Below are 26,826 nucleotides of genomic sequence, written 5' to 3'. Positions count from 1 at the left end.
GCATATGCCGAGGTGATAGATGGATGTGTCAATTTCATCGGAGCTCGGTATCGATACGAGCCAGGGTTATCTTCATCGACTCGAAGATTACGATACGCTCGCTCGCTCGCGCATCCAGACGCGGGCGAGCGAGTCATTTTCCTCGGAGCGATAAATCTGCCGCCAGCATCGATATAGCCGGAGCTTGACGCTGAATCCGCAACTATAAACGGGCCAACCATTGAACGTCGTTATCCTACTCGGACATTTTTTGCCGTGTGTAACGCATCATCGAACCCGCGAGCAAGTGAGTTACCATCCGTTACGAGATCTGTATTGTCATAAAAAAGAAACGCAGAATGCAGCGTGATTGTTGCATTTTATTAATCCGTCGAGTATTGCGCGGACTATTTTCATTATAAATCTTATTACAAAAATCTATAGATTTCGATGAATGTAAAAATATTTATATAAACAGCTAAATATTTATTGATTATTATTGCAAATCAGATAAATTACAAAATTCAAGACATGATTTTGATATACTTCTTCACATTTCAATATTTTATGATAAAATTATACTTAATCAAGGTTCAAAATCCGAAATCTGTTCATATTAATTTCTAATACAGTATGAGAGTGTGAAAGTTTAGTGTCTCTCATCTGATTTTCAAGACATAAATCGCGCGCGCGACGCTACTTCAGGACGAGTAGAACGATCTGTGTAGAGCGAGCGAGGGGGGGCCCGTCCTCCTTCCTCCACGAGACCACTATCGTAAAGTCGAAGCTTTATCACCTGCCGTCATCCGCCCGCGACGTAGATGAAAATCTCCCCTACCTCGGCAGGTTTTTTTTTCAAAGGTCGTGACTACTTGTTAAACGTCGTCCGTCGGCTCTCCACTTACGCACGGCACTTACGATAACATCGATGCCGCCAACCGGCTGATCTCGGTTTCGTTTAATTTTTCTATTAAAATATGTTTAATTCATTGGTTTTTGAGTGGTGAGTTTTCTATCCCTTTCTTTCATCGATTTAATCAAACTGGAATTATACCTGGAGACACAATTATTTTCATATACATCAGAAAGTCTAAATAATTTTAAATATTTTTCTAACAACAAAATGCGAATAAAAGTTTTATACTTGTATAAAATATCTATGCTTATTAGTTTTACTAATATTAGAATGTCTACAAATCGTTTTCTTCCTTTATCTCTTTTTCATTTCATAAAAGAAATAAAAAATGTTCTGGAACATTTAAGAAATAAAGCAAACTTTATTTGTAAGCAACTTATGTCGATGAATATAAATATTACAGCGTAATCTGTCATATGGAAATTTTATTTAGTGACAAGAGGTATTCTCTAACTTGGCATTTATTTCGTTATGAAAGTATTTCCAACTTATGATATCGACAACGGTCGTGCGAAACTCTCGTCGATTCTTTCTCTTTTGCTCTTCTTTCCTCTCCCCTTTCTTCTCATTCCTATAAACGCTCAGTTGAACGTGTCAACGCGGATTACAGCACGCCCAAAATACAATGACAAGCTCCTCGGAACCCTGCAACGAGGTCGGGTCACTCGTCGGATAGGCCCTAAAAAGGGCGTGCGGTATTCTCGGTACAAAGTGTTTCTGTGGAATATTCAATGGAGCAAAAGAAATTAGAGCAGAGTGAAACCGACTATGCCTATTAATCAGTTACTTTTTGTAAGGCCTACGATCAATAAACTATATTTTTGCTAATAAATAGACAGTTTTAATAAACTGCTTTTGAAAATTAGTATGTTACATTTGAAATTGCATTTGAAATATGTTACATTTAAAATTTAAAAATATATATAATAAAAACTATCTTTAAAAAATTAAATTTATATATTAATATATAATTAATATATAAATAATTTATAACAAAATATACAAATTAGTATAGGAATATAATTACATAAATAAAAGCAAATATATATATTGTTGAAGATGAATTTTTGTAATTCAAATCAACGTATTTCAAAAGAAATTTCAAAAATTATTACAAGATTATATCTATATTATATTTATATTTACTGTATTTATATTTGATATAATATCTGTATTATAAAATTGTAAAAGGAGAGAATATGGAAGGAAAATATATCAATCAAAGAATAATATAATATAATAATAATAATAATAATAAAGAATTTCTCATGGAAATTTGAGTAGCACGAAAAAAGTAGTAAAAATTCTTATTCAAATTTATATGCTACAATTCTCTTTATAATTTAATGTTTATTTTTTACTAATTTTATTTTCAATATTTTGCATCACATATCATGCAAAAACTTATGTTTTCATAGAATTACAAACTCCCAACTTACATTATGCTACTTCGCATCAGGTGAAAATATACCTGAAGTATAAAAAGTAAATTCTTTTTCCATATTACTTATAAAAAGTTACCGATCCAGTGTATCATTATATTTATCGACCGCCGACAGTTTGTCTTCATGTTGCGGTCAATCGTGACCCAAAAAAGATTCGATGCAACGGAACATCCGTGCCATTCTATTTCGTTTGGGGAACTCTAAAACCACACTTGCATACGTAATAATGGTATAAAGCCGAGGGGTGCCAAACCGCCTTTATGCGGGAAATTTACTATAAAGCTGGCAAAATCACCGACGACGAGTCGCCCCTCGGCTCGGTTCTGCATACGAAACCCAAATGGTCATCGTAGATAGAAAATCCGTTTTTTTCTCTCTCCCTCTCGATTACATATGCGAAAAGTGCCGGAGTTTATTCATATTATGACGCTGCCTCGTCGCAAGCGACATGCGGACCTAGCTTTTCGTTAAAGGGACTGTATTCCCCCGGTCGTATTCGCTCGTATTTTGCACTCGCGTAAAGCATCCGCCACCGCGAAATCGTTATCGTTTACATATCGCGGGAGTGGTTTATCCTCGGCTATATCTTCTACCTATTTTTTCATCGGAATTCGGTATTATTTCGAATAATTTAGTATCATCATTTGACTGAATAATCGTATGGATAACTATTTTTATAGCTACGATAATATGTTAGAATAATTAACTAATATGTATCGCAAATTATTTGAACATTACGCGGACAATTTAATTTTAGTATTTATATAAATAATTATTAACTACTTTATATGTAATTGTTTTTGGGGGCATATTCTACAACGGAAATTTTTAAGAATAGAAAAGAAATTTTATCATATTTATATATTTTTATATAATAATAATTATATTTTTACTTTAATCCAATTGTCTTCTCTGTCTATCTGCTGCGCTTTTGTGTATATAAATATGTGCAGACTTTAATTTCCGTGATTTTCCATCCTTGTATTAATCTGACAGCTGTCATATGAATTTCCATTTCACAAGTAGAAATTAGACATCCAATTTTACTTTGATTTTTGGGTCAATAACTAAAAATAAGAAAAATTTATTTTTATAAAAATTTAGTTAGGAAAAAGAAGAAACAAAATTTTAAAATAAAGCAATATTTTTAATAATACAACTTATGCAAAATAAGAAACATGATGTATTAATTAACGCAGTACTTTAAAATAATCCTGCATGATTAGAAAATAAATGACTAAATATAATATATAAATAAAGACAAAAATAAAATAATAAATATGAATATATCTGATTTTTTTCAATCTCCAAATGGAATATTCTACTATTCAGTTCCAAAAAATGTCAAAATATGTTTGTGTAATTTTTAATAATTTATATTTCCTGCGAAAAGGAAGAAACAAAACAGATAAAAAAGCAAGAGCCGTCATTTTTAACAATAGTTCTGAGTAATATAGTCATATTTTCGTAAATATTAGAAAAAAAATAAAAATATTTTTAGCTTAAAGAAAAAAAGATTCTCTAAAAATTGTCTTTCGTTCTATAAATCCGCAAAATCATATACAAAGTTGTAATAGATAAGTCTTACGAACGTCTTTGTAAGCGATTGAATTCTCTCAGTGTGTTATTATATCGTTTCTGGAATAATTATGAATGATGCGACGACCGATGTACCGCGCGATTAGAGCGATGCGACAGGGAACAAAAGGAAAGAGATAGAGAAACGTAGAATAAGCGTCGTGTAACATTGGAATTAATTTCCATAGTGCGTCGGGTCGGGGTTCCAATGAATAACAATAAAGCGCGAGAGCATACGACGCCACACGGCATGCCCACAATCCGGGGCAGATCGTTACGCGCGACATTAACTTTCGGCTTAGCCTCGTTTATGCAAATCCCGCCGGGGCATCTGTTTTCGCCTGCAGTCCGCGAAATGCGTTTTTCGCTCTCGTAACCCGCTCCGCCGCGCAGTGGCTCCGTTTATTTTATTATAATCTTTTCTTTTTTTTTTTCGCCGACCGTCCGTTCGCTGCGACCACCGGTCAGTCCTGACCACGTCATCGTCCCTCTTACCCTCACCGGGCCCCTTTCGTCCCGCGTGAAGGCTCCGCGTGTGCAGGGGCCCCGTGCATTCTTCGTCGTCCGTCGTCCGTCGTCGTCCTGAGTTCACGGGTTCAGACAGATGCGAGCTGAGCGCTAACGAGAACAATTAGGAGTTCCACTTTGCGCTCTCTAGTCTCTCTCGGTTCCCTCTAAAAATAAACACGGCCACTTAATGGCTCGCTCCGTCATAACTCGCGCAGATGCGAGCCCGTCTTATATTATTCCCACGAATGGCACCGCGTTTCTTCGAATGCACCACCAAAGTGCCACCAACCTCCCTATCTCTGTCCTTGTCTCTCACGTTCTCTCGCCGGCTTTCGGCGATGGCTTCCACGCGCGACGACTTTATCGGGGATCGTAGAATCGCCACGAGCCGGCTAAAAATATTTTATGAACGAAAATTGGCGGGCGCCCGCACGCGCAAGATATATTCAGAAAATGAACTGTCAACTTTCGTGGCCATCTCGCCACGTGTTCATTAATACTGAAATGGAAATTCATTTATACGGATTCATAAAAATTAAAAATAATGTAATATATGCCGAAGAAATGCAGATAAATTTAGGAGATGTAATTTGGTTTAACTTAAAAGAAATAAATTTATAATTTCCAACAATATATATTAATTATTAGTAATTGTATTTAAATATTTGTAATGTATCAATTTTTTTCTTTGGAGATTCCTACATCAGTTAGTCCTAACAAAACTATTCGACTCACTTAAAGAACGAAAACTCACGGACATCAATCGTTATTCGAAAGGCGATAAATAATATTAACGGTTATCAGGTCATTCTCGGCGCGATGGTGCATTTAGCGGTTCAGTTTTCTTCCCAGTCACGAGCCTTATCCAACTGTCGATATACTTATCTATGGTAATAATTCACCGAAGCAGCTTTCGGTTCTCCGAGGAGTCGTATACGGTGCACTTAACGATCTTTCTATGACTCAATTCTTTTGCGAAATTGCTGTGAAGTCTTCTTAAAGATATTTACGTCACTTAAAATAAAGATACATATTTAAAAAAAAATTATATATAATAAGATTTGCTATTTTTTTACAATTAGTAACAAATCCTTTAATTAACTTAATTTGTTAACACTACATTGAGATTAATAAATATTCGTCATCGATCAATAATGTAACATAAAATTGTTGGGCAAAAGAAAGACCGTGTAAACTTTGATCCAAGGCTTAAACTTTGATCCAATGCCATCCAAAGTGTCAGAATTGTTTTTGATATGATCAAATAGCAGATATCTTCCAGTAACTATATCCAATGGCGAAGACTAATATCACCAAGTATAACCGCGTGCTAACGAACGGGGCACACTATGCTCGGAATGTGTATTTAACTGTCTGTTTAATTGAACCTAATGGAGCGGTATTAGCTATCCGTGCGAGTAATACGCGTCGAGTATCGCGGCGTGTCTTGAGTCGCCAGGAGTTCCGCTTTAGTTGCCTTTCTTGCTTTTTCTAATCTTGATGATATATTCTTCTAAGAGAGCCACTCTGTTTCTTAAAAATCCTTTACTTTTAGATATTAGATTCGACATAAAGATATATTGCACTTTATATAAAATTTATTCAAAGTTAAACATACAATATTGTTTGAAGATAATTATAAAAGAATATTAAAATTAATCGATCTTTAAATAAAAAAGAAACTTTTTAATAAATTCAATTAAAAAAAATCGCAATTTTAATTGATCATTACATTAAAAAAAATAAGAAATAAGCAAGAGGCAAAGTTTGTAAGTAATTGATAAAGATTTTAAATAACTTAATAGATTGAGAGAGAAAGAGAGAGAATCATTAATTTATTATTATTGCTTATGACTTTGTGTGAGTTTATTCATATTTTAAGGAATTATTGTGCGTACATTTCTACTGATGATATTTTCAGGGATTTTTTAAGTATTTCGTTTTGAGAAATCCACTTTTTGATAGCTTATTTTGATATTTTATTTTCACTTAGAGGAAGAATTTTAGTTATAACTTATTGAAACGACAGTTCAAGAAATTTCGGCAAGATCAGCCATGCAATCGTTATGCCACAGACCGCGAAAGTGTGACAAATGACAACAGTAAAGACGATTATCTCGACGGGGAGTCGCAACCATCGTCCGCGTATCTTGTTCGACGCGCGAAACAAAACGGTAAAAGAGACTTGTCATGCAAAAAGAACGTATTCGCACGCGCGAGTACTTATGTTTCTCTTTATTCACCATGACTAAAATATTCAAAAAGTAATGAAAACGAAAGATACTTGAAAAAGATAAAAGATAAAAAGTAAGCAAAGAAATAGGATAAAAGAATGTAAGAAAGAAGGAAAAGAAATTGGCAAACGAGTCGGATTGGTGAAAGGTGAAAGAGGTGTGCGGGGAGTAAGTGCGATTTATAGATAGCTCGACAAGCAGTCGCTAGTTGCTCGGCTCATTGTTTCGACGTCGTAATCATCAATTTCGTCTCATGAATTCCGATGCCCATTTCGAGAATGAAAGGGAGTGTAGAGAGCGGGAGAAAACGCGAAAGTCCGGAGGAAGTCGAACGACGAGTCGAAAAATAGATACCAACCAAGACAGCAGGGAGAAGAAAGGGATGAACAATGAAAAGAAAAAAAAAAAAGAAAAGAAAGAGAGAAATTCCGGTAAAGTACGCGAAATTCTCCTGCAACCGCGCAACAAGAGCAAGAAAGGTCGAAAACAATTGCGGCAATAGCCCTGGTCGATACGACAGGGTGATCGAGGGACGAGAGCGGAGGAAACGACATGGCGAAGAAACGATGAGAAAAAAAGACTAAGAGAGAGAAAGAAAAGGACGGAAAGAATGGCGAGCCCAGACGAGGATAAGAAGGACGAAGTAGGAGGAAACAACGAAGGGGGCAGGAAGACGGGAAGGACACTATGGCGCGGGTGTACAGAGAGTTATGGTTATCGCCAGTGAGTATACCACCTCCTCCGAAGGAGCGCTCCCATGTGTCCACAGAAGAGAGGTCGCTCCCGCGGTGCGGAAAGGATGCGCGGGGGTGACTAAGGAGAGAAGAACTAGAGAGAAAGAGAGAAGAGAGAGAGAGAGAGAGAGAGAGAGAGGGGAGGGGGGAACCACGACAGGGAGAGGAACTTACTTGGAAGCGAATGTAACTTTATTGTGAACTTATCGCTGTCAGAAGGCAAACAATGGTCCGATCTTCGCACCATCTGCCCCTGCCATCTTTACCTCCACCTCGCGTAGTTCTTTGCTCTCCCTTCGCCATGTCTTCCTCCCTCCTCCTCCTCCTCCTCCTCCTCCTGCGAGAAAGTTCGAAGGAGAGCCCGGGCTCCGGCGCCGCGGTATCGCCGCATCGCATTTATCGCGCGGATCCGGACCCGCGGAGAGCTTACCAATATGTAAACGAGTCGCCGACGGGTACCACCATCCCGCTGGTCCCACTCCCCTTCCCCTCCCTCATCGCTCTTGGTATATATCGACACTATATCGGGGGACAGATATCTCGCATGCCGGCCACACATTTTTTCAGTTCCCCACCTCGTCCGAGCATTCCCTCAACTCGCCCTCTCTCCGGCTGCAACCCCCGATGAACCACACGCTCCCTCGCGACATTCCAATTACGAATTCGACACCGACGCGCTCCGCCGTGTCTCCCGGTTTCGGAAACACACGTATTGTCCCCCTCGTGAATGTATTTGCTGGCTGATCTCACCCCGACACATGAAACTCATCGCAACAGTGGGTATTCGTAAAGGTCGGTTCGAATTTTAAGGTGATAAATATTCAATGATATTAAGCTCTGCCTTTTAATAAATTACTTCACTCTATGCAGCATCCGATTTAAATTTCCTGGAATCATTCTTCTCATTTTCATTTTTATGATTTTTATTAGATAATGAATTTATAATTAATGTACTTTTCTTTTAGAGGAAATGCAATTATTAAGATAAATAGAAACTAGCAAAACATTTCTATAACTCTATTATAGTTTCAAGTGCATAACAGAGAGATATTTAAAATCTTAAAAGGAGAATTTTGTCATCGGTAGTCTTTAGTAAACAATTAAATGAGAATATTTCTGGAAAATAATTTTATCATCTCTAAATGTTGATATGATCTTTTAAAGAAAAACGTCGACAGTGACCATACGGCCGATGAACGATTTGCGTTACGTTAAACGGACAGCCAATCGTTCACACGCTAATCAGTCTCAGGGGTTTCGTTCCCCGATTTCCGACACAATCTTTCGTTTCACGGAAGTCCGAGACGTGACGAATCGCGAGGACGTGTCACAAGCAGCTATTTACGAGACGCTACACGACGAGGATTCGACGGCGTAACGGTCTGTCGGACCACATTTTCTCACGAGTAAACTTTCAGTTCCCGGGGGACACGATGTCCTTTCGTTTGTCCGGTGATTTTTCAGAGATTGATGTCGCAGCAGATGATATATCGAAATCAAGGGATAATGTTGTGATTTTACAGTTCTTGCATAGGGGACGTTTAACAAAATAAGAATGCTTATTAATATCTTAAGAGTAAAATGGCATAAAAATATTTTTTAAAAATCAATTAAAAGTGTTCCAATAAAAATTTATTCTTTCCTTACATAACAATTATATATATATATATATATATATATATATATATATATATATGTGTGTGTGTGTGTGTGTGTGTGTGTATAACATCTATTTTAAAGAATTTTGTTTGACCTTTCCTTTCGATTTTTCAAAATGAAAAAAATATATTTAAAAAATACGCGTTTCTCTTGAGAAAAAATAAATTAATTAAATCAATTAGATTATATAAAATACGCATTATAATAAACATAGAAATAAAGAAAAATGCTAATTAATTTAATCTAAAACTGAAAAATGCAAATTAATTCAATTTAAGGCAAGAGTTTCTGGGTTAACGGTGTGTCGCATGCGCCAAAGATTTTGCATACTCGTAAACGCCGCATGCAGATAACAAGATCCCGAACGTTTTATTAAAAGACCGACGATTCCAAACGATCGCTCGCTAAGCTTAAGACACCTGTTGGCTGTATCGTCGCCGGTTTTAAGGCGGCGGATTCCTAATTGGCCTGCCTACCAGACATTCGACAGCAGCTCAAATGCCAAACACATCGATTTACCAAGACCGCTCGTAAATGATACAGTTTACATTTTAACGTTCGCCGCCGTAAAACGAAAAGTGGTCGTTTCTGCGCTGCGTGCTGCGTGTCTCAAAGTTGTACTTATATTTCACTGCTCTTAACTCCTGCTAAGCCGGACTCGGGTGCCTTGACGATAACAGGATGTTTGTAATTCGTTTTAGTATATGGTATTGCCGAGTTTCAAGTATTTGCCCAAGTAATGTTGCCTTAGCAAAATTTTTTAACACTCGTATTTATTACTTGTATTTATTAAGCATTATAAATTTTGAGGATTTTATAATTTTATAAAATATTTTTGCAGTCTTATTTAAAGTAGCTATATATTGTTGATACAAACGCGCATTGTAATTTATAAAATCAGTTTAAGAATAATAATTACCAAAGTAATAGTATACCAGTAAGTATTAATAATAATAATAATATAACGTTATACTCGCAATATACACAATATAACATCAAAATCCTATTATACAAATATTATAATTATGATGCATTTGTAGTCTTTTTGAGGCTACAATGTTTTGAAAGTTATGTCGAGTGATCCTTGTGATTTTTCTGCGAGATCGTGGTCGCTCGAGATAATGAAGTTTCACGGACGAGTTAAAGATGATTTCGGCACCGAGACGCGTATCGTCGTTTCATCATCTAATTAAGGCTTGACTCGCAGACTATGCGTGTATCTCGCTTGTTCTCAGTGTCGCGCTACCCTTGTTTGATTTATACCGGATTTATATCAGTTTCGAGAGCGGAGAAAGAGACGCGTGCGATGAAGTAACCGAGATACACGACATTGCTTAATGTATAACGTCGCGGCTCCTAGCAAGCAGACACGGGATCGTGAGAGAATTCGTGTAAAAAGGAGCACGCCGCGTTATTTATCAGCCGCATCCACCATCCGTAGCCACGGATAAGAGGAAGATAAGAATGGGGAGACCACTGCACGTCGAGAGCGTTATAATTGAGATTATTGTCGTAATACCGAACAGCAACGCGATAAAGATAACGAGAGAAAGTAAAAACCAAATTTAATGTTATTAATTTAAATGTTATGTCTGCTTAAAAAAGCAGATATAAATAATTATGATATAAACTGCTGTGTAATCCGTTCTAAAATAATTTTTAAATATATCATTAGCAGTTTCTTTATTTGAATTAGAATTAAGAATGATTCTCGATATAAATACAATTAAAAGAAATTAGGATATATACAATTTTATATTAATAAAGATTACTAAAGAAAGTATATTTTGCGCACTTTTTACCGCGCGGATTTTTAGTTGTTCTAATTCTTTTTAATTTTTTTTATTTAACTTTGCATTATTAAATAAGGATTGAATTTATAAGTTAAAAAAAATAACAAAAATTAATAAACACAATCGCGCTTATCAACATACATATTTCTTAATAATTTTTATAATATGTATCGCGCACTGATGTTCTAATTAATTAAAACATTCGTGTGTTACGCGTCAAATTTTTCGCATAAATAAGTTTTCAATTTTCACTGATGTTATCAGACAAATTATCGGACAAATGTTTAAAGCGCTATTTAATATGCAATATATAATACGTACAGAAACGGTTAATTGCATCACGGTACAGCGTGACTACTTATAAAGGCGACGAAAGTTTAACTGGCAGAAGAGAACGAGAGCGCGAAATCATCGGCGTTTTAATTTCGCGAGCGAAATTTCGATCGACGACGGCGGCGCGACGGCACAAAGAAGAGCTCACCGATTCGCTCGTTTCGGATGATATCACGATCATACGCGAATTAATTTAATTTGATCTAACAATTCGCGCGGCATTCGTCGTAACTTCGGCTGTTAAACGAGCAGTTAAATCGCGCAAGTTGCGAATCGCGTCTGTGTCTCTCCGCCGATACGCGGAAACAATCCCGCATTAATTCTCACATTACACGCATTAAAATTTATTACCTGCCGCGCCGCGACGTTTCCGCGGAATCGACGAGCCGTTAAATATCATTGTCTTCGACGAGATAATCGATAATGCGCCACGTTCCACGCTCTCCCGAAGACATTAGCGTAGAAAATGCGATTCTTCGAGTGCAACGTCGTTTTTTCGAGCACGTGTCTTATCGCGCATATTGCGGGAATGAAATGCGAACGGAGATATTGAAATCATCTTACACAATTCCCAGCTGATGACAAGTTAAATTATTTGGCAATTAATCATACGTCCCTACTTTCGAAACTGCAACTTTTCAATTGAATGCCATCTTTCTCGATACACACCGGCGATTTATCATTGCTCATTTTAAGTATCTACATGATAGATTTGCGATGTAGTCAGGAAATCGCTGTTCTGTCGATGCCGTGTGAGTTATGTTCTTCAATTCTTAAAATAGATACATTCGCTTATTCTCATATTATCATGGATAATCGACATCACGTCCACATCTCTTCTTAAACATACAGCTCATGTGCACAATATATATATATATATATATATATATATATTTATGTAAACGATGAAAAGAAGATAAAATCTTTTTCATCTTCTTCTATACTATTATTGCAAATAAATAAAAAAAATTCTATTTCCTAAATTAGTATTGTGGGAAAAATTAACAGAACCGATCGAGCTCGAACTCAATATATATTTGAGGATACTAATTCAACGGCATTTAAAGACTTTCATCAAAGCTGGTTCTGCAAGTGTATGCAGAAAGATTAGTCTGATCCAGTCTGCTCAAAGCCTCAATTAGACCGTCAATACTGCTCATCCGAATGATCGAGGATGGAAATATCTCGCGGCAAGTACGTGATATACGAATGCTTATTAGATCGACGAGCGCGAACGAGAATTATAAATTCCGAGGGGAAAACGGGAAATGGCTCACACGCGAGAAAAGCCCGACGCGGTCGATACGGAGACCGTGACGCGACCTCGACGTTTAGGGTTCGCGACCATATCGATGAAAACGGCAATCTTGAAGCATTAGACGCGATTCTTTCGCGCGCTATCAGCGCGGCAATATCGCGGCTGGTCCTCAGGATACCACCATTAATATTCGCCATTACCTTGTTCCATTCTCGGCTGCTACACCAGCGAAGCACCAACGAAGAGGCGAGCACGACCTCCCCGTACGTACGGCGCAACGTGCCCATTACAATCATTAGCGGCGCCGGCTATCCGCGTGCGGACGATCATACACGATCCACGTAGATCGTACGATCTACACGGACCGCTCGCTGCGCGGTAGAACGAGGAATAATCACTGCGCGCCGTCGCGCCGTACGTCGCGATACCGTCCGTCTTCCACCTCTTTGTCATGTCACTGGTGACATTCGGTCGTCACCAGGTACATGATCTCTCTCGGAACGGCCGAGTCAAACTCATTCTGGTTCACCGACCGCGTCAGCAATTTAAGGGCAGTCGCATCGAGGACGATTTCTATCTAATTTCTGACCTTTACAGACGGGATTCTCCCGAATTTTTAAAGTTTTATTTGGCTTCCTATATTATAATTTATTATTTTAAATTTTTCTTCCACACTTCTAGAGTTTTTTGATTTATTTAAGAATTTTTAATTTAAATTTTCGTTTATTTTATTGATTAGTTAAATAAAAGTTGCTAAAAGTGAGTAAATAATATAATAAAAATGAATATGTTTGCAAGAAATTACTTATGTATTACTATTTGTGTACAACAATTAAATATGAATAGTGAAACAGAGTGAAATTCAATAAAGTTAACAATTTTTTCCCTTGATTTTACATAATAAATTTAGAATCTATAAAATATCTCGCAAATTGTAACCAATTAACTAAGTTAACGTACTTAAATTTAAAAGATAGAGAGAGAAAGAGAGATGAAGTTCACAGATAAAATCGTTTATCTCTTGCAACAAAGTTGCTCTAACAGACTACATCTTAAGTCGAAGTCAACGATCGTACAACTCTCTCCGCCGATATTTTCATTAAACTATAGGGTATAAATAAGTTATCGTTGAGGTGATATCGTTGAGGTGGTCACGCTATTGAATTAATAGCATACGGAAAACATAAGGCAATAAGGAATGATCGTAAAGATGGAAAAGAAGCGGCCGCGGATTCTGCTGCCCAAAGGTCATCGATTTCCTTCGCCTCCATGACGACTCGTGGCCAATCGATTATCGCTAGCGGCCTGCGTAAGAATGCGGCCAGGAATCGAGTCCAGGAATCCCTTTCTAATCACGCGGACAAGGGCCTGCCTACCTCCGGGCTCTTTCGTTTTTGCTCACCTTCCGGCGGGATTTCTCGAGTGTTATCTGTTACACACGTTAGTTTTGATGCTACCCGCGCTATATACGTTCCAAACTATCTAGACTCTCATATGTGCACAGGATCGCTCGATACTTCTATTATATAGGATTTAGCTCCTGAAGCGCGGTAATACGGATTAACTTCAACAAATTCGATATTCACTAATTCGGTTATTTTTAACCTTTAATTATCATCATAAAGTAAAATCTTATATTACAATAATGCAGATCTTTTGTAAAATATCAAAAGGAAATAAAAAAATCAATTCAAATTTTGTTGTCATTGTCATATTATATGCATCTTTCCTTTTTTATTATCGAAACAAATTTTATTTCTTTCTTATAGTACAATGTAAAATAAACTCATTGTAATTATATACACAATATACCATATTAGTAAAAAATTTGCAATAAAAAATTCGATGTATCTTAAATCAAATTTCAAATAATAAAAACATTTTGAACTGCATTTATTGATTAATTTCACTAAGCTAAATGTTAAGAATAATTCAGATAATAAAACTATTTTAAATATATTTTTAGCAGGAATACTTATTAAATAAATATAACTATTGACATTTGGTACACTATTATACGAAAATAATGAAACATTAATACATTATATTACAATAAATCGCAATGGGACCTTTGTATCTAGTAAGCTACAGACATTGTAGCTAAGATCAATCAGACAATCAACTGTTTTATATGCGGAGGAAGCACTAACTATAACAAATTAATCTTCACACCCCTGCAAACTACAGACCGGCGCGTCATTAATTAGTCGTTGTACGAGCAGCTCGCAAGATCGAAACGGGAAGATGAAACATGATCCACCTCGGAGATTCCATTTCCCTTCCACGTTTCGTCGATCTCGCATATTCCCTCGTCACCCTCATCAGCCTCAGAACTTCTCAACTTCCTATATCCTTTATCTCTCCCTTTCGCTCGTGCGAGAACATCCGTATGCTTGCGTTGTGTATTTTAAAAAAGACACGAAATCATCTTGAGTCTTTACACGATTATTATACATATATAATACACACATACAATCATCTCAACAACAAAAAAATGGATGAAAAAGTAGTTTTCCGACAATTATATCCTCTTCTTATATTTATGAATGTGCGCTATACATTAGTATCATAAAATATCGTAATATTGATTATTTAAAGTCTCGAAAATAATCTTTTCGGATAAAAATAAAGTAGTTCCGAAAATCATTTCACTTTTATAAATGTTAATGAATTAAAGTTAATAAAGTAAATTTTTCTTAAATAACGTAAATGTCTGTTTTTACCCTCGGGTAATATATTGAATGACAATATTCTTCCTAAATAAAATCCGATACTATGGGGCAGACCTGCCGGTGATGGGATACACCGCAAATATCGGTCGCGGTCTATATTTTTCGTGCGGTCGTTTACGCACCGCGAGAATGAAGTCGGCCATAATCGCGTAACCGCAAAGTAGCCTAGCGCTCTACCGCGCGGTAGCGCTCTTAAATCGCGGCCGACGACGGGAATGGCGAACATACACGTCATGAGAATCGTCGACGAGATTGCACGGAAGCGCGGTTTGCGCGACACGTGCGTGGTTATCGTAAAAATCACATAAAACGATCAGCAGAAGCGGTAACGAGCGATCCGCCGTTTATTCTTTCCTCGTTCGTTCGAAGAAACGTCGACAAACGATTGCCGATCCGCGAACATCGCGAGTTATCTTCTCTCTGGAAATCTCTTACACAGGTGCAAATCTTATTATCCAGATTCTCAGGAATTCCAGTGATATATTACAGAATAATATATGTCGCATATTTCCATGTTTATTATTTATTTTCTGTATGATTCTTTATTATCAGTTAGTCAAATTGATTAATCGCAAGTAGTTAAAGAGGCAATCATTTTTGTATATTGCATTAAATTCGATAACCACCTCGAGCAAACCGTGAAACACACACGTAAATTTATTTATTATAATTTCTGAATAATCATTATTTCTTCATTGGAAAATGCTGATCGGCTATATCGTTTTTATGAGGTAAAATGTACGATCCATTAGACATGAAAGGGTCAAAAAGCGCGACTATGGATCGTTCAAGCGTGTTCGCGGCGATAAACTCATTGTAACGCAGCAGAAAAACTGTTTGGCGCGAGATTTCGAGAGCGGATAGGCGTGACGTCGAGCCTTGACTCTCGTGGAAGAGCGTGATATTACGTTTGGTCACACCGCCGCGGTATGATAGCGATGCCCTCTTGGAAGAGAATATACACTTTAACCGCTTCCGTAATTCGCCAGGCTTAAAGTGTTCGCTTGCTACAGTGAAATCATTTTTTTCTTTAATTTGATTTTGTTCATCGTGAGATACTCTTTCCCTGATATCTGAGAAAGTTTTAAATTTATACATGTGTTTAATCCAACGATAAAAATCGTAAAACATTTAACGTTCCAAAAATCGTAAAACATTTAAATCTTCTTATAAAATTACAATTTCTTTCTATTTTATTCTCATAAAATCTTTTTTTTTAAATATTTTTTTGCTTCATCTCATATCCCCACACAATCCAAAATTACAATCTATGATCTTAACTGGTTTGATTCATGTTTAACTTATTTGATTCAAATATAGATAAAAAGCAAGTTCTACTTCTTCATTTTTATGTTTTTTTGTTTTAAGTCTATTTTTAATTTTTTATTGGATTGTTTTTATCACACATTAGAGAATTATCCAAAATAAATGAAACACGACGAAAATTAAATAAATTTTACGTATATGAAGTATTTTACAAAATCGATTATGAGAGAAATCATTGAAACCAATCTTGTATTAATGAATAACGGGGTAGCTATTGCAATGTTTCATCTTACTTTTGGTGTACCAAGGTACCAAGATACATAAGGACTCTGTAAGATAAATGCATCCCTAGAGAGTGTCGTCTAACAACGCCCGACGTACCCGTAAAAAGTAATATCGCGACGATGCCTGCCGCAAGGAAGTGCTTTTATCGCAGAAAGTTCGTCTCGTTATCTAGCAAAAAGAGGCAAAGGAATTTACACGCGAACCTGCTGTTAGCAAGATGATATTAAGTGCGATCCTTGCCTAAGCGAAACACGATAGAACAAAGGCACCCCATAAATTATTGATTAATTAATTTTCTCAAAATCAAGAATATTTATACTTTACAAGCTTTATACTTATATATACTAATGTAACTCAAATATTCACAGAATAAATAAGAATCTGATTAAGAGAAATAATAAATTAATCAACTTATCAATGTTGGAAATAGTTGGAAATTAAACATGTAGCTTCCCAATTTCTTTTCTATGTCATTATTTTATGCACATATAATTTTATTATTAATTATTACTATATATTCTTATTTTTATATTACCTAAAGTGTATTTAATACACGCGCGTTTCATATATATTTTATCTTATTTCTTTTTTTTAATAATTCTTTTTTCTCTTATTATAATATATTTAATTATAATTTACTCAGCATATTACTACTATGTTAGTTGCGATTTTGTTGATTAAACAAGTAATCCGCGTAACAAGTTCCATATGGCAAGCCCTACGTCAGACAAGTGAATCTTCGTCATCAAATTAGGCAAGAAGATCCATTCTCCCGCCAGCAATAATTATTTAGCCATGATCTTAAGAGTAACTTAACGCAACGTCACCTGCGCACCACCATCTGCTAAATCGCTCTTGTACTTACCTTCACGTAACGCATCGCTTAACGGAGTCAAGAAAATGTCGCAGTGTAATATAGCTTAATTACCTCATTAGAAGAAATTATGAAGTAACACAAAAGTTTCATAATCTAATTTAAAAAATAATTTCAATACATCTAATCTTTTATGAATCGTAAAAATGGTAAAATAATTAATTGTTTCGATATCTTCATACAACAATGACAAAGAAAAATAGAAAAAAGTAAGAAAATATATAATGATCTTTATAAACAAAATAATTGTTTATTGTATAAACAAACAAGAATATAATTTTTCTCTGTAAGAATAATGATTTATCTTGTTCCTTTTCAATATAAAATGTGTTTTATAAAAAAATGTTGAATAATCTTATGCTTCAGCTCGGGAAGATATCGCAGTTTCTAATAATTGGAGTGCTCGATCATATCTCGCGGATGAGTTTTCTCCATCCTTCATATTCGTCACGTCGATTTTGGAACAATCGCACCGGCGGTCATCGTACCGGAAAAAATGTAGAGCCTGGTTGCTCTACCTAACGACCTCCAGATTTTTATTGCGTCATTAAACTTCGCCTCGAAACGTTGCCCGGTCTCTTCAGGAACGTGTCTCATTCCCTTTACGTGTGTGGGAACTGAATTACGGTTAAAAATAATTTCATTCCCGACGACAACAAGATTACGCCCTTTTATTGTATCTCTTTTTATGCCTTTGAATCCCGGGTGGAGTCATTGACACGTTTTTCCAGCTGAGGAATTCCGAATAGCCGAGGAATTATCGCGTGCGTCGGCTTCGTGGGATTCGCGTAATGTCTTCACGACCACGAGTTACAACTATGCGAATTTCGAAGTGAACTTATTACGACTCTCGTAACATACAAATATCGCTCGACAAATACATGTCTTGTAATCGTTACATTGTTATAATTATAAAAAAAAGAAATTATTATTCTTGTTTTAATATTTATCAGCACAAAATGATTTTTATTATATATTTTATAATTTTATAAAAAAAAATCAATTAGAAATAATTTATGATAATTCTCAAATAATTGATGTATTTCAAGCTCTAAACATCAATATCTCTCTCCGATTTATTCTACGAATGAGTTTATTTCTTTCTTTTTCCTCTACTAAAAAGTATTTAATTAATACATAAAAATAAAAAATTCTCTCTCTCTCTTTCTCTCTCTCTCGATTACTCTGCTATTATCTCTTTCGGTACTAATTTAACAGAGATAAAAATGCGTACGTACAATCAATTAAAAAATTTTTATTATTCAGGAATCATATTTCTGGATAATACACGAAATATTCCCCATTGAAATATTATAGGCAGACCTCGATTGCCGCACCGAGTTTTCGAAGTTCGTTTTGTCATCCAGTTCCAATACAAGACCAATCGCGAATTCGACTATGAGATGAACGGGACAGGCCAAGCCGCGCCGTGCCGCGCCGTGCCGCGCTGTGCCGCGCCGCACCACGCCGCGAGTCGGTAGATCGGACGTCTCGTTGGTACCGGCAGGGCCAGACCGAAGCACAGGCTGGACAAAGGTCAGACGGGTCGTTGCACCCGTAGGCAGGCAGAGCATATCTCCGCGATGCTCTGCCACGGCTTGTATCGCCTTGCCATTGCCTTGCCTTGCCGTTCACGAGCCTACCAGCCGGCAGCCCGCGGCAGTTTGTTCTTTGTTGACAACAATAGACAACAATGATAATAATTCTAGCAGCGAGAGAAAAAAGAAAGGACAAGAAATACTATAATGTTTCATGATAGATATTCTACTAATCTCGGAAGAAGAATGTTCCGATATGTATCTCAAGATGCAAAACTTCTTATGTCTCTGTATTGTGAAAGTTTTCGTTTTTTTCTTTTTTTTTTACAGTAAAATGTAAAAATGGATTTTATCTTACGCTATTCGATTTGATCTAGGTCAAAGGCATGTATGAGTCTTGCTCCTATTCTTATTCTTTTTCTTCTTCTTGCGTTAGATTATCTTTGCTCTTCTACATTTCTTCAATTATTCACGATATTAACATTCAAAAGCATATGTGTGTGATGTATGAATGGTATGACGTGTAGGATGCAGTGTGTCTACAATATGCTGAAGTCGGGTTCGCAAGCTCGTTAAAATCAAATAACTATGTAGTTAAATCCAAATGACTATGTAGTAAGTAAAACTTAAAAGTTTTACTAGTTCTTATAACTAATCTAATAACTAATATCACGCTTTCAAAAAATTTAAAAAAATTTTTAATTTTCAGTAATACTATAGAATTTCAATTAATAATCAATATATATACTTTATTTGATCATTTATATATTTTAAGATTTTTTTAAGTGATAAATGTAAAGTAACAATAAAGTAATGAATTATTTTAATTAACAAAGCTAAAAGTATTATATATATTATATTTATAATACTTTTAGTTTTGTTAATTAAAATAATTCATTACTTTATTGTTACTTTACATTTATCATTTAAAAAAATCTTAAAATATATAAATGATCAAATAAAGTATATGTTTGTATGTATATATATATATATATATATATATATATATATATATATATAATATTATATTTTATATATTTATTAAAAGACTTTGAGAAATCTTGAATTTTTAAATATCATTTTTTAAATATTTTAATATCATTAAGTCCAAACGTGAATTGTAATTTAAATATACGAATGTGTTTGTGTGTGATAAAAATATTTTTTCTTTTTCATGTTAGTTGGAAGAGTAGTATAAAACACCGTTTACGTAGACATTTCAAAACTCATAGGAATCATTTTGGAATCAATAAAATCGAATCAAATTTTATTACATCATTAGACGAATCATTAGGTCAGCAAGGAGCTCGGTTTGAAACCAAATAGACACACACGTGGAGATGAATGGGAATGAAGATTTACTCAGCGGATCGATAGAACATATTTTCATGTTAATTAGGATTCTTACGCCCTGAAATTATTAGTGGTATTCGAATCGATAAAAAGAGAGCTGCTAGTGTCATATTCATTAAGCCAACGTATATGAGCCTTACGAAGCGGGCATGCGCGAGTAAACAGAGCATAATGTGTGCATAGGACACGCGCATAGGACACGCATGGCTTTTCCTTCGGGGACCGATGGTATTTTATATTGTCGTCACGGCGTTCGACGACGCCGCTAATCACTGCAATGAAAGACAACGTTGAACACCCAGGCGAAGACGGCCGCTCGGCTGTCCTGCAAAAACACGTTTCCATTAGATGGCCTATTAGACTTGAGTCCGCCGCTGCTTTTCCCTTGCCAGTCTCGCAACAACGACAACGACGACGACAAAACGAAACGTACGAGTCGAAAATGCCAAACAACACGCGTCATAGATCGAAAATTGCGTGGTGCAATTTGTGAGCCGAATGTCTGGAAGATAAATGGAACATGAGGTGATTCGCAGAATTGCATTAATAATTTACAAGTTGAAAAATTGTTCGTCCGATAGATAATTAAACAGCACGCATTTTAACATTTTAATACAAATAAAACGTATATGCGTGTATTTTATAAGGATTTAATTATATTTACAGCGCTAAAAGCATGGCAAAACAAATATGATACAAAAATGTCTCAATAACAAAAGAGTTAAAAATTAAAAATAATTACACCGTTTAAAAATAATTACAAACAAAGTTATATCGACATAAAAAGCATTCTATTCTTTACGTAATATCAAAATGATAAAAATAACAAACGTTTTATATTAAATATAACGTAAACGATTAAGAAGAGAATGACATTCTACACGTGCTGAGTCTCCAAACGCATTACGTTCGCAGCAGGGAATTGTCCTGCGGTTAATTCGATTGAATCAGCATGGTGGTTAACACGTGATAGGACGTACAGCCTGTTTAACGCGTCCCGATAAAGTCACTGACGTGATCCGCCGCCACCCAAGAATGGTCGATACTCCCGCGGCGAGTTAACCGCAAACGAGTTTCCTACCGCGACAGATCGGGTTGTTCCCCGGAAAAAGGAAGAAGATAGAAAGACAGGTGAAATTTTCGCCGGTTCTAAAAATATTCCACCTGAACTGAAACAAACAGTACAAAATATAAGATAATGAGATAATTAATTACGATAAAAATATATCATGTCAAAAGAACACCAATAAATAAAATTTGGTAGAGTACATAAAACAGATCTCTAAATTTAAATATCTACCATTATTACTTTAACGATGAAAGAAATAGTAATTTTATATGAAACTAATATAAATACATGCAACATAATATATGTTAATGTATTCATCTCAAAAGATTCGAATTCAGCCATACAAATTAAATAGCAACTTTTATAAAACTGGAAAGAAAAAGATATCATGTAGAAATCTAATCTTTACATTTCATCGTCAGAATCAAGATTAACGTATTGTTGACTGATCTTTCAATGTTCATAATCGCCCCATCTAATTCTTAATACTTAAAATTTCCTATTACTTCCTAAGGCTGTAACGGCTGTAACTTTGAGAAACGATAATAATCTATCCTGATTCGCCGTTACTTTCGCAATTTCTCCTACTTTCACCATGAAAACTGTGCCGCGTCCCTTTCGCAAGAGAATTCGCGGATAAGGCCGAGACGAATGGCGAAGGGAAGAGTAGAACGCGGGATAAGGTAAAAGCACACCGGTGGTGGTTTGGTTTCTCTCTCGGGTCCCGAAGGCACGAGCCTCGGTAACAAAGGGCGATCTTATCTGGCGCACGGATCAAAACCAGAATATGGTCCCAGCATAGCGAGCATATCCGACATACCGGCGATGCTATATCGGCCGTCCGTCGTCCTGTCGCTGCGCGTGTGCACGCTGCACGCCCGTGTATGCATATACACGCGTGTGTCGCCGAGACTTTCCCCATATAGCGTTCGGTCGCAGCCGCCCAGATACGATAGAGCATAATTCCATTGTGCTCTCTCTTTCTCTCGGACCCTCCTCCCTCCCCTCCACCCCCAAAGGCAGACGCATAACCATACTTTTCTCTCCTACCATTGTCGATTAGAGCACGCGATTCAGGCTCGCAGCGAGCAACATGCTCGAATATCGACTATGAATGTCCATTGATATTCTGATAGTACAAAGTTACTCCTATTTCAATATTTTCATCTGGACATAAGACATTCGTATCGGCTACAGACGATCACCGACGTTACGATATTACAAACGCTGTTAAGTTATTTGTAGTAATATTATAGTATTATATCGACAATATTATATCGACAATATTAATTAATGAATTATCCGTAATTTTTTTTAAAAACGAATATTTTTAATGTAAATTTAATTCGTACAGGATTACATGTAGGACAGAGTCACACGCAATGTTCGGATCAAGATTTCAGGAGAACCTATCCGATTCGCGTAGAATAATCTTCGCGTCGCGAGTGTATGATGATCCTGTCAGCGGAATAGCTTCTCGATCAGCAATGTGATCATAATTACCCGCGTCCCGCGTATAGATGATTCCCATTAGAAAAGCGTGGGAAGACGGGCTTCTTGATAAGCATGCCTTCGCTAATAACGGTCGGAAACATAGTTGGCAAAAAGCAGAAACGCGGTTACTAACCAACCGACCGGCCGCTCCCGGTGCAGCGTGGTTCTCGCTCTCGCACCAGCGCAATCTGACGAGGAAGAGAATACGGCCACCGCACACTGCGGGAACAGCAAATTAGCGGAAAGCATTGGGTCACATCTGGACGGGACGAGCCCCAATCCATGTCTCGTGATTTACTGCCGTGCGCACGTTCGAACGAGGTATGGACTTCATTACTAAATTACACGTCGTGCCAGCCACTGACGGATCAATTTTTATCCCACGGCTCTCTCTCTCTCTCTCTCTCTCTCTCTCTCTCTTCCTTTCCTCCCTCTGAAACCCTCCAACTTCAACGCCGAGCAACATCTACCATTGCTGGCATATGCCTACTTCGATTACTATATTCGTACACTTCGTTATGCGAAGTCGACGTGGGTCGAAAGAGTTATTTAAGCTTCGTTGTAAACGGTTGTAATGGGTGTTGCTGATATCGTGAAGTGGAATGGCGTATTTGCGCCGCGCAACAGGGTTACATGCCTGAACTTGTACTTCGTAATACAGCGGGTTGTCTGAACTTCTAGAATATTTTGCATAATTTTCTTAAACGAGTTATAAAGTGTTTGAAAATAATGAAATTGTTATACCATCGTTTGTGAGTGTTTGTACATTATTACCACATGCCAATCAAATTGAGGTATAATTACGAAGTCATTTAACGCTGAAGAATTTTAGTGAAGTAAAGCTGTATAGATGCAGACAGCTAACGGAGTTTAATTAAACTTCAAGCTTCAAGCTTACACCAGTTATCAAGATTTTAAATATTAAAAATATGAACATTGGTTTGTAATAAAAACATATCAGTCAAAAAAAATATCATATCATTTAAAAAAAAATTAACTTGATTAAAAAAAAGGAGAAATAAATAAGAATTTAGTCTGAACAATATTATTCCTCTCAAGTGTCATAAGACACGAAATTATTAAGAATTCTATAAGCAATGTAAAAATTGGACTTACACGAAAAAATTTGAAAAAAAATGTTATGTTCTGTTTATTTAGAACTAAAAAATTATGTGTCAAAATAGCGATTTAATTGCAATTTTAAAGTCATTAGGTGAATGAATCGATTTATCAATCTTCCGTAGAACTGGGACTTGGACATTGGGCGGACAGAACGCGATAACTTGTTAAGGATCCGCTACCAGGATGTGGTGCCAAGACAACAAGGCTTCGATACGAGACTCGTAGCAAAGTAAGGTCGAGGGCTCGGGAGCTCGATCTCTCGAACCCGAGCTCTCGAGGGTGTACGATGTCGAGGCCGAGGGGACCACGCGGGGTATTAGCATATTAATTTCGCTGAGACTGCGACGCGCAGATAAAGCATCTTAGGAAGGCGAACTTCGGTGATGAATCAAGCTCATAGCCGCGGTAATTATTCAGAAAGTTCAGCACCGCTACCGCCGCCGGGCAAGTCGGCCGCATTTGCGCAGCATGAAACGAAACAAAAATATTTTTCTTTCTAGGACTTCAACGGCACCGGTGCACCACCGGTTATCTCCTGCTTCTTCACCGGCCCGGCTGCTACTCATCTTTTCGACGACGCTCCCGAAATTTACATAACTCCGCAAATTCTTCACTGAATTCGTCCTCTCGCCATACCATCGAATATACGAATTAATTCATTACTTAATTGATCATAAATTTTCCACAAAAAATCTAATTTAGTTTAAAATTAAAACATCAGTAGAGAGAAAGAGAAAAAAATAATTTTTTCAATTCTATTTATTAATAAAATTAAGAAATATTAAAATATTATCATTCCTTTAAAATGTTGGTTAACGTTGTATAATTGCTTAATTAAAAAACGTTTCTTTATTAAGATGTTTTCATTACAAATTGATATAAAATGATTTTACGCTACCGCGAATAATAACAGCGTGAATTATGATTCCTACATATTAAAAAGATATGAGTTTAAAGACGAGCTAAAGGAAAGCTGAAGTTAAGCTAATAATTCGAAAACTAAACGCAACGTCCCGTCAAGCGAGAACAATGTTAATCTATTTACTTGCTACGGATCTCCCTTTCTTCCCGGGCCAAAAACTCCGGTTTCCCCGCGAGTACTTGCCTTTATCAAGCTCGTATTTCATCACTGGTGTCCGTTTATGAGCGCGCAAGAAATTAACTTTTTCGCTAATTAACTCCCTGGAGCTGCTAACGAACTGTAGCGAACGCGTATCGCTTTTTCTTACTTCCCCTTCCGTAGAAAGTATAGAAGCAGCGAACAGCAGGCGCCCTTTTCGAGCCCGAGGATTTAATGAATACTTGGCAATCAGCTTCTTAAAAATTATTGTAAAATAATAAATTCACACTGCTGTATATCACAAGCAAAATATATGAAACATTATTGCTACTGTTTCAATTGAATAAATTAACAATTACTACATGATAGTTAATCCAAATATTGAAAAAATTGATTTCTTCAGCAAACAAACAAGAAATAAGTTGCATAAAAAAATAATAAAAAATCGCATAAAATTATTCTATGTAGAATTCATAAATATAATCCAATGTTTTTACTAAAATATAACGCGTAACATTTATAGATGGTGATGCATTCAAATACTTTAAACATTTAGAAAATCTATTTTAATTGCTCCACATTTAATCTGATGTATTTTATTCATTTTTATAAAATTTTCTTCGACATATAATGTCCAATTTATAACTTTAATCACTTCAATTTGTAACTTTCAGGCAATGTGGCCTACTTTTTGTTTTACCGCAATGTGTTGTTCGCTATTTGTGGCGTAAAGAAGAAACGGGCAAGCTTCCTCTCGAACACGCACACAGAAAAGCCTACCCTTCGTCATCCATTTGTCATCGTGCCTGCGAAAGCTCCTCGCCGAACTTGCGCGCCATCGACCCCCCCTCCCCTCTTCCCCCCTCGCCCAACCTCGTATCGCGCCAATGTTACGTGGGAGTAATTATTGCCCGACATGAATCGCAAGTTACCCTTAACGCCGTAATAAGAATGCTCATCTCACGTTCCTCTTAATGGACTACCGCTGCTCTTCGACAGAGCTAAAAACTCGATGTCGCTTCTCTCAACGTCGGCGGCACAAAAGTTTTCCTCACGACAATTCTTTTCCGAGCGGCCACCACGAGCTCATAAATATAAATCGACTATTTTTCTAATTAGATCGTTAACGCACGCGACAAGATTGGGAGCTTCCGCCGTGGAAAATAAATCCGCGGCATTTGATTAATTTCAAAACGAGACGTCGACGTCACGTCGAAGGAAACTTTTTTTCCGAAGTAGTGCAATAATCTAATGTACTGGAGAAGAATTCAAATAGAAGAAATAACAGAACGCGTATTGCACTTATCGTATTTTAATTTGCGCTCTGCAGGAAGACTTCTCCTGCTTCTCGTTATATTGAGATTAGTTTCACAAACAAAAGAAATAGAATGAACGTTCCGTTGAAAATATACGATAAATCATCTGAAGCAAAAGAAAAAAATATTCTTCTTTCTTAGAGATACTTTTCTTTATGTAAAGCTTCTTTATATAATTATTTATTTGAAAGTCTAAAATTTTATATTTGAGTAACTCAGTGAAATTATATATCTACAAAAAAATCTTCAAATTAATTTTATGTTTAAAGAAAAAATAA

The 26,826-nt window shown here is 36.4% G+C and overlaps 1 long non-coding RNA gene across 1 annotated transcript; it reads left to right on the top strand.

The window, feature by feature from the left end:
* Positions 1–62: 62 nt before the first annotated feature.
* On the top strand, positions 63–26,826 carry LOC105431445 (uncharacterized). The gene is made up of 3 exons (XR_968300.3): positions 63–286; positions 24,295–24,577; positions 24,673–26,826. It is a non-coding gene; the product is annotated as an uncharacterized LOC105431445 (long non-coding RNA).

This window comes from Pogonomyrmex barbatus, unplaced genomic scaffold, assembly GCF_055798465.1.
Source record: "Pogonomyrmex barbatus isolate J1 unplaced genomic scaffold, ASM5579846v1 scaffold7, whole genome shotgun sequence".
Classification (NCBI taxonomy): Eukaryota; Metazoa; Arthropoda; class Insecta; order Hymenoptera; family Formicidae; genus Pogonomyrmex; species Pogonomyrmex barbatus.
This window is presented reverse-complemented; position numbering and strand designations above follow the sequence as displayed.